The sequence below is a fragment of the Chanodichthys erythropterus genome, chromosome 5, assembly GCF_024489055.1.
Source record: "Chanodichthys erythropterus isolate Z2021 chromosome 5, ASM2448905v1, whole genome shotgun sequence".
Taxonomy (NCBI): Eukaryota; Metazoa; Chordata; class Actinopteri; order Cypriniformes; family Xenocyprididae; genus Chanodichthys; species Chanodichthys erythropterus.
Window position 1 is genome coordinate 34,399,685 of NC_090225.1, and position 9,908 is coordinate 34,409,592.

The following is a 9,908-nucleotide window of genomic DNA, read 5'->3' on the forward strand; positions in this document are numbered from 1 at the left end:
AGCTAGTTTTAGCACTAAAATGTTTTGTGAAATACTCTTAAGAGCAAAAATTAGGACTGACACGCCGATTATAGAGTTTCTCATAAATCGGCATGTCAGGAGCTACTTTTAGCCGTAAGATGTTTTGTGAATATGGCCCCTGATTCTGTACAGACACATTTATGTGGCCAATCGTAAATGAAATTGTTTGAACAAATCAGTAAAAAAACACATGAAATGACCAGGTGTTAACAGGCCCAAAGATTATGTGAAAAAGTTCTCACTAGACTACCATTTTCTAAAAAGGATGCAATGCTCTTTTTATTACCTTCTCCGTCTAACACCATCTTGATTGTCCATTGATAACTGGTCCTTCTCAGGGCTCACCTGAAAGCAAGGTAAAGAAAGAAAAATAAACATTCTACTACAGACAAAGGATTCAGAGAGATGATCCAAATGAAGCAGTACAGAAACTTAACACTGATTAACACTGACTGATCACTGTCAACTGAAAACATACAATGAAAACTATTTTACATTACAGGGTTTTCCACAATAAATGCGAAGAAAAAGTTTGGAATTTAACATATCCTATTCATTCACAAATGAAATAATTAATTCTGTCAGGACAGATGACAAAAGAAAGAGCTTAGAACAATTTTATATTTAAATATCTGTACATTTAAAAGTAAAAAGTCACTGAGTGGCCAGTTTGAACAAATGAACAAAATAATACATTACATTGCAAAAGTGGGAGGTCTATTATTTTTTTACATTTACACTCCAATACTTAATAAAAAGATCATTTGACACACAGCATCAAGATTATTTTGTTCCACCCATTGCTATGGTTATCAGCATCAATTGGATTTAATTGCACATATAAATACATTTGTCAATCCAGAAACTATGCAATGTGTAGTTAGCAGCATAAACAAATGTGTTATATAGGCCTACAGAAATCAAAGATCGCTGCCATATTAGCCACTGAAGCTATCGATTACAACACGAGAAACACAAAGCTGTACTTCTGCAGAAACGTCCGTTATAATAAATGAAGTTGTGTGTGTGTGTCTGTCTACGTTGTGCATCTTTTATTGGCATTGTGTCAATACTTTGTTGGTTATAATGAAAGGATTCAACATGCAGCACTCGCGCTAAGCAAAAACTCAGACTAACAAACGCATCCGATTGGCTATTGTGTTCACATGCTCAACACAAATGTCTTCAGGTATGATGGTACATTTTAAACCACTCCGTTTTAATAGTGATCAAACTAATGCGTTATAGTAGTGACCTACACATTTAAAACAGTGACAAGTTAACATTAAAATCATGCATATAGTTAAAACTCTATAAATATACTGCCATAACCAATCAGGGATTCATGATATATCAGCCACCATATCTTACTGGCCGATAAATGCTCATTTTAATGTTATCATTCTCAGTCCGAACTAGGCCGATATTTTAACACTGATAAATAATGGATTATATGATGTGCGTTGTTCTCCATGATAGTATTGAACTGCTTGAAGGAAGATACAGTTACGGTGAATCACAAATCTGTGAAATCAGAGCGTTGTTACACGAAGAGCACATCTGCGGAGTTACACCTTTATGACTAGCACAGTCAGTTTGCTTGTGCATTCGCAGCCTTTTGTGGAATTATAAGTTGAATTTTTTTATTTTGTGTATATATCTGATTAAACTCATATAGGATGCATTTGGTTGAGTTAATGAACGCGGCAGGAAAGCGCTTCATTGTAGGCCTACCGGTGATCATCTCTTCAGCATGCGCACTCAAACAGCAATGGATAACATTAATAACTATAGCTGGGACTGTCATATATACATAACATTATAATGAGAACACGACTGTAATAAAACGCTGTGAATTATTTTGGATTAGTTGCCGTTTTTTAGTGTGTTGTTGTGGGGAGCGTATCCAGAACACTTTGTGACTTAATTCATGTACATCTGTGCATGATTTTGTGCAGGTATAAGTTGTAATTTTTTTGTATAAATATCTACTTTATCATATATAAGTTGCATCCCGTTGAGCGAAAACCATCTAACAAAGCGCTTTGGTTTATGGGTGTTCATTCAGCTCTTCAGGTTCATGCTAAAACAGTGTTATTTGAAACAGTAATGCTAAAGATGTTTAATAAAGATGTTTATATACACTTTTTTTTTTTTCAAAAACATTACAACTTGTATTGTTCTTATTTTCATCAACAATATGGTTTGAGTAAATCATTTCCCAACAGGCTTTCATTTTATTCATCCATAGCACATGTATTGTGTTTCTTTTTATGTAGCCTAAGTAATGTTGACCAATAACTTGTTTGCATTTTTATTTAATTTTATTTATTATTAGTAGTAGTAGTAGTGAGGCAATATATATATTTTTTGCAACTTTACAATAAGGTCTCATTTGTTATTGTATTAACTAACGTGAATCAACTGAGCAAAACCCTTGTAAATGTGAGTTAATAATGCACTGTGAACTAACATGAACACGCATATTTTAGGTTAACAGATAAAACACTGGATCCTAAAATGTCTTGGGAAATGTTGAGATTAACCTTAGCTAAGATTAATAAAACTTCGACAGGATTTGTCCATTCATTGTTAGCTCATGTTAACTAATACTAACAATAAACTTTACTGTAAAGTGTTGACACTTTTTTAAATAAAGAAAATTGGCCATATGAATGTACACTACCGTTCAAAGTTTGGGGTCAGTATGATTTTTTTTAATGTTTTAAAAGAAGTATCTTCTGCTCACCTAGCCTGCATTTATTTGATTAAAAATACAAACAAAACAGTAATATTATGAAATATTATTCCAAATTAAAACAGTTGTTTTCTATGTCAATATACAGTAAAGTGTAATTTATTTCTGTGATCAAAGCTGAATTTTCAGCATCGTTACTCCAGTCTTCAGTGTCACATGATCCTTCAGAAATCATTCTAATATGATGATTTGCTGCTCAAGAAACATTTATGATTATTATTAATGTTGAAAACAGTTATTTACATTTTTTTTATGATGCTGTGGTGAATAGAAAGTCCAAAAGAACAGCATTTGTCTGAAATCTACATCTTTTGTAACATTAAACACTACCGTTCAAAAGTTTGGGGTCAGTAAGAATTTTAATTTTATTTTTGGGGGATAGAAATAAAATTAATCAATACTTTTATTCATCAAGGATAAGTTAAACTGATCAAAAGTGGCAGTAAAGACAATTATAATGTTAGAAAATATTCTATTTTAAATAAATGCTGTTCTTTTGAACTTTCTATTCATCGAAGAATTTTGAAAAAAAATTGTACACAACCGTTTTCAACATTGATAATAATAATAAATGTTTCTTGAGCATCGCATCATCATATTAGATTGATTTCTGAAGGATCATGTGACATTGAAGACTGGAGTAATGATGCTGAAAATGCAGCTTTGATCACAGGAATAAATTACACTTTACTGTATACTGACAAAGAAAACAGCCGTTTTAAATTGGAATAATATTTCACAATATTACTGTTTTTGTTTGTATTTTTAATCAAATAAATGCAGACTGGTGAGCAGAAGATACTTCTTTTAAAACATTAAAAATTCTTACTGACCCCAAACTTTTGAATGGTAGTGTCAAAATAATTGTAAAAGTAAAGGAATCTTATACTGGATCAAACTAGACTGCTGTACTGTATATGTTTGATTTATGCTGAAGTGTTTGGGACACGGTCTATTGTTTTTGTAATCAGGCTCTCAAAGTATATTAGAATTTGGATTTAGATTTATCTGCCAATGTATCATTTATCACCTTTCAAATATAAAAAATTATTGGTTATCAAAATTGGCCCAAATTTTCCTGTCAGCACATGCCTAATTTGATTTCCAAAAAGAAAAACAATACCTTCTGTACATCTCTGACTTCTGACTGGGACAGAGTGTTCATTTTGAGAGCAGAGGGTCCAACCTCACTGAGAGTCTGCAAACATCAAATTAGACATAAACACTGGTCTGAATATGTTAACAGCCTAGATCTCACAAGAGTCTCTGCTACATTTGCTCATTCTCTTACAGCACAACTCTCACTTACCTGGTGTAGGCCCACAGTAAGAGCAGCACAATCGTCACTGATGACAGCGGGGTCTCACGGCTTATCTGAAAATAAGAAATAAAGCTTTATATACAATCACTTCAACTAAGAGTTGCAAACCTTCAGTATATATGAAATATATCAAAGGGGTAATGTACAGTTAGACAGTAATTAATGCAAATTAAACATGGACAGGATGATCAGTGTCAACCATTCACAGCTTCCGATCAATAAATATGTGCACATGAAATATTGATTTAAGATCATATACAAGATCACATAATAGATCCATTTCAAATCAATATTTCAATATTTAAAAACCCATGGTAATGTTCATGGCTTTATATATGCATTACATTATGTGTGTGTGTTCATCACAGTATGTCAGGTTGTGTGTAGCTTTACACCTGTTTTATGAGGACACATGTTTTATGAGGACATCATGAGAACATGTTCTTCATGTTTGACTTGACTGAAGAATCTCAGTGTGTTGTTAGATTGACAGAAGCCTGGTCTATGAGGACACTAGTTTTAACGGGACACTGATAACTAGATACATTTGGATGGCGCCCTGAGTTCAGGGTTAGGGTTAGGGTTAGGTTAGGGGTATGTATGAGAGTGATAGTGGTGAAACGAGGTGTGCTAGTTGTACAGTAAGTGATCATGACTCACTTTTCACACACACAATCATAATTCAGTGACTGATAACTGTGGCAAACAATCTGCTTCTTAGAAACACTGAAATCTGTTCTATTCTTTAAAAGGTGCTAAAGAGGATCTTTTCGTCGACTGAGAAACCAAAGACTGTTACTGAGTTTTGAAATGAGCGCATGCGTAAGAACAGCCCCCTCCTTCACAGCTCATTTCACGGGAACGCCTCCCAAAACTCCTGCACAAGTATTAGATCACGAGTGTTTACCACCGGCATTCGCTGTGTCGTGTTAGTGGATTCATTATGTCGGACTCACCGCAGGTAACTCATAATCTGCAGCTGTTACTCCTGTCTCCTGACAAAAACATTGCATGCGGCGCCTGTGGAGTTTGGAAAGTTACTGGAGCGCAGCCGCGCTCGTCTCTCACAAGGAACGTCACGGCAGTGATTGACAAGCCAGAGGGCCAACCGTTTACGCGATTGGCTGATGTTTTTAAGGCCCTACCTCGTGCACAGATTATGTATATTAATATTATTACTTTCAGTGCACCTAATAAATAGTCTTTTATCAGTTAGTAAACACAGTTTCAAGTAATATTGCAAAAATGTATAAAACAAAACATCCTCTTTACCACCTTTAAGGACTAACTCAATTATTACTTTACTTTTATTTGATACCTTTATTGTTGCTGTGTCTTATTCTTCTGAATCTGATTCTTCTCAGTTACCATCTGAAAATAAGAAAGAAAAGCAAATAAAAATCAAATCAAAATAAAAAAAAAACAATTATTCATTGCAGTATTACTCATTGAAAGTCAATTTCAACTGAGGGTGCTTCTTTTTACCTACTTCTAAAATGATTATATCTAATCTAACAAACACAATAATGAGTTTTCAATATTGACATTTGCTACAGTGAGCTGTGAATTATGGGTTATCAGTATCAATCCCAATCTTCCATATGGGTGCACCCCAGAGTCCCGGTAAAACGAGTGTCCTCATAGACCAGGCTTGTGTCAATCTAACAACACACAGAGATTCTTCAGTCAAGTCAAACATGAAGAACATGTTCGCATGATGTCCTCATAAAACACGTGTCCTCATAAAACAGGTGTAAAGCTACACACAACCTCACATACTGCCATGAACATGCATGTAATGTGATGCATATTAGGGCTGGGCGATATATCGCATGTGATTGTCACGCCGCATTTCGTCCAGTAAAGCCGGTTCCTGATTGCCGCTTAAATCGCCATCACCTGCTTAAAAATTTAATAGACAGAGCCGTATATCACTGACAAGCTACGCAATATCGCGTTCATATCGCAGATGAATCGCCTTCGATAATGAACGCGATATTGCGTGGCTTTTCAGTGATCTACGGCTCTGTCTATTAAATGGCGCTCCATTTGAAAGCAGGTGATGGTGATTTGGTAATCAGGAACCGGCTTTACTGAAGAAATGCGCGTGATAAAAGCATGCGATATATCGTGCAGCCCTAATGCATATATAAAGCCATGTAGGGCTGCACAATATATAGTTTTGTCACTGATACCTATCTGTGGGTGTGACATTGCAGTACAAATGAAGTCAAGTAGGCTATAGGGATCATAGTTGATCTGCGATCCATACGGACTACGGCTGCACGATGTATGGTTTTAGCATTGTATCCCGATGTGTGCATCCACAAAAGTCACATCACAGGATGTGCAATGTCAAGTGTAGGGATCGTAGTTGATCCGAACGGTCCAGCTGCCCCACGGTTAAGAGCGCATGTGACTTTTACAAATGTCATTTGCTTGTGTTTTTAAGTCCTGTCAATTTAAACATCAAACGCACTATGACTGGAACTCGCGCTGTTTTCTGACAGACAGATAGCACGTGAACACAGAGTTCAGTTCTCTTTCTCTTATCTTTGAGCTTGAACAAACACTCTCAGCGAAAACAGTTGGTTCTGTGTTGTAAACAATTAAGAAAACGGATGCATATAATATTGGACCCATACATGCTTTCCTCAATGTGTGTACCTCAATACAGTTAGATTAACCTGAAAAACATAAAGCACTGCTTATTTTAATTTGTATCTTATTTTTATTGTGTTTATCTAAGCTTGTAATTCGTTTATTATTCTCTAAGCAGATGCACTACCCTACAAAATGATCCCAATCATCCTAGAATGATTAATTATTTTCAAATAGTGCTATTCAATTCAAATCTGGTGGAATTGTTTTCATATCGCAATATATAAATTGCAGAAAAACTAAATATTGCAATGTCAGTTTTTCTGCAATATTGTGTAGCCCTATTTCCCTGAGTAACATTTAACCTTTAATAATAAAGCAAGTAAAATCATGACTGTAAATAACATATAATATACCTGACACAGGTGAAATCACTGATGAATCTTTGTGAATACTGTATGTCTTCCTCCTGAGATTGGGCTTTCTCCATCACTGTTTCACTTCAGCATGATCTGATGTGTCTTCTGTCATCTTCTGTTTTTAGTATAAACGTCAAAAGATAAATTATAGTAAACAGCAAGTTATTTTCATACTTTATTGTATGATATTTAAGAATTATGTATAATTGAGGATCAATATTCCTTCATAAATTTTCACAATTGATAAATTATAGACAATAATACTGACAGTATTAATTTGACTGAATAAGACTGACAGTTCTGATACATCTTATCATAGCCAGTAAATCTTTGTTTCTTAATGTCTTTAAATCAAGCAGAACTGTAGTAATATTTACAGTAGGCTGGTATGTGAGGATACTGTACTGGGTGAAATGCCGTCCCCTTCAGACTGTAGTCATGACAACGCCTTATTATGATGGCTTGGCTAGGTTATTGCATGCGATCAGAAAATGATGCAGTTACAATTATAGTTTAATCGAAAACCAGCTTTAAATGACAAGCATCGCTGATTCCCTCCTGACAGTCTTTAAACACAATCACAATCTCGCTAGCGCCGTTAGCATCGCGAGCTAGCTGTTTTATAACTGTAAAACGAGCTGCAAAGAGCTTACAAAACATGAACAAACAAGCCAAACGGACCCACAAGCATTTAAAAAGCAGAACAACTTACCTTTAAAATAATAGTAGCCTCCATCAGGTGCTCAGATGTCTTCTCAGGTGCAGCTTCTATCCGGCCCAAACAGGAAATGAACGCGAAGACTCTTATTATAAACCATACTTAATATAATATACGCGGGATTAAAATAATAATAATAAATATATGTGATGTGAGCGCACGAGTTAATGTGTGGTTGTGTTTACATGAATAGCATATGCTAACGAGCTAAATAAACTGTATAAATACTGAGTAAACAGCATTCAAGTTATTTTTATACTTTATTACATGACATTTAAGGGATATTTTTAATCGAGGATCACTATTTATTCATATATTTAATTCACAAATAAAAAATTATAGGCAATAACACTTAAATAATTAGTATTTTGCATTAACTCGCTTGTTATACAGACCTATGCTGAAGCTGAAGCTGAATGAAGCTCCGCCCACCGGCGCCATCTTGTCTCGCTGTTGTTCATTGCGTATGCAACCAATAGGAGCTGCAGAATTAGGCTCCGCCCGTCGGCGCCATCTTGTTTTCGTGATTTCCCGCCTACCAGTACCGATCTGACCAGTCACAGGCCTCAATACTTACACTTGTGTGAAAAATGCAAATTTTCGATGACGCCGGTACAGTACCAGGACCCGGCTGCAGGGGCGCACTCTCGTACACAGAGGATACACAGTGTATGGTATAAAATCAGGTTTTTGTGGTATATAAGGACATGCCGCGAAAATTGGAGAGGGTGCTTCTGGGACATAGAGAAAGGCATCTACATTGCCGGAATTACAAGGACATGGCCTGTGTCCTCATAAACCCAAATGTCCCCGTAATGCCGGTGCGTATTCAGGTCAAAAGTCCTCGTAAACCCCCCCCACACACACACACACACACACACACACACACACACACACACACACACACACACACACACACACACACACACACACACACACACACACACACACACACACACACACACACACACACACACACACACACACACACACACACACACACACACACACACACACACACACACACACACACACACACACACACACACACACACACACACACACACACACACACACACACACACACACACACACACACACACACACACACACACACACACACACACACACACACACACACACACACACACACACACACACACACACACACACACACACACACACACACACACACACACACACACACACACACACACACACACACACACACACACACACACACACACACACACACACACACACACACACACACACACACACACACACACACACACACACACACACACACACACACACACACACACACACACACACACACACACATACACACACACACACACACACACACACACACACACACACACACACACACACACACACACACACACACACACACAGTACATTTTTTGGAGTTATTGTTATTTAATCAAAACAACCCAACTGCAGTTTGATTGATATTACTTGGAATGCACAATAATAATAATAATAATAATAATAATAATAATAATAATAATAATAATAATAATTTTTATATTATTTATTATTTATTATTATTATTTAGAATAATAATAATAATAATAAATGATTTGTGAGAATAAAAATGGAGTTAACCGTTTTTGCAAATTAACTCTTCAAATACTTCAAAAGATCACTAATCGATTTCTAAAAAAGTCCTTGAGGGCAACATCATTGAAGCCTACCTGGGTAAAAATTCTGCAAAATTCCTTGACAGTCCACTGTGCCCTTGTTGCCTTGACGGAGGCGGCAAAAGTCCATAGTTAAAGGTCATGCATTCTGTAATATAAATCCACTAAAGGCAAGGCTTGAGGAACCCAAGTGCAGTTTATTTCTTCTAACAAGAATCCAACATTAAACGAAGACTTTACATGGCAAATCAACAAACATGACTGTAATCTTACCCCAAGTGGTACAGGGACAATGCATGACAAAGAACAAGGCAAACATGAAGGCTTAAATGCACAGAGACTAATGACTAACAAGGGACACCTGTGAACAATCAACCAATAAACCAATGACAGGTGGGTGGTA

At 36.2% G+C, this 9,908-nt stretch overlaps 1 long non-coding RNA gene across 4 annotated transcripts; it reads right to left on the reverse strand.

Moving 5' to 3' along the window:
- Window positions 1–307: 307 nt before the first annotated feature.
- LOC137020247 (uncharacterized) lies at window positions 308–8,676 on the reverse strand. Of its 4 annotated transcripts, XR_010895167.1 has the most exons (4): window positions 7,118–8,676; window positions 4,089–4,153; window positions 3,903–3,977; window positions 308–366 (listed from the first exon to the last, which is right to left on the reverse strand). It is a non-coding gene; the product is annotated as an uncharacterized lncRNA (long non-coding RNA). The 4 variants fall into 4 exon arrangements; XR_010895166.1 differs by having other exon boundaries at window positions 3,903–4,153; XR_010895164.1 differs by lacking the exon at window positions 308–366 and having other exon boundaries at window positions 3,578–4,153; window positions 7,118–7,235; window positions 7,833–8,676.
- Window positions 8,677–9,908: the final 1,232 nt, after the last annotated feature.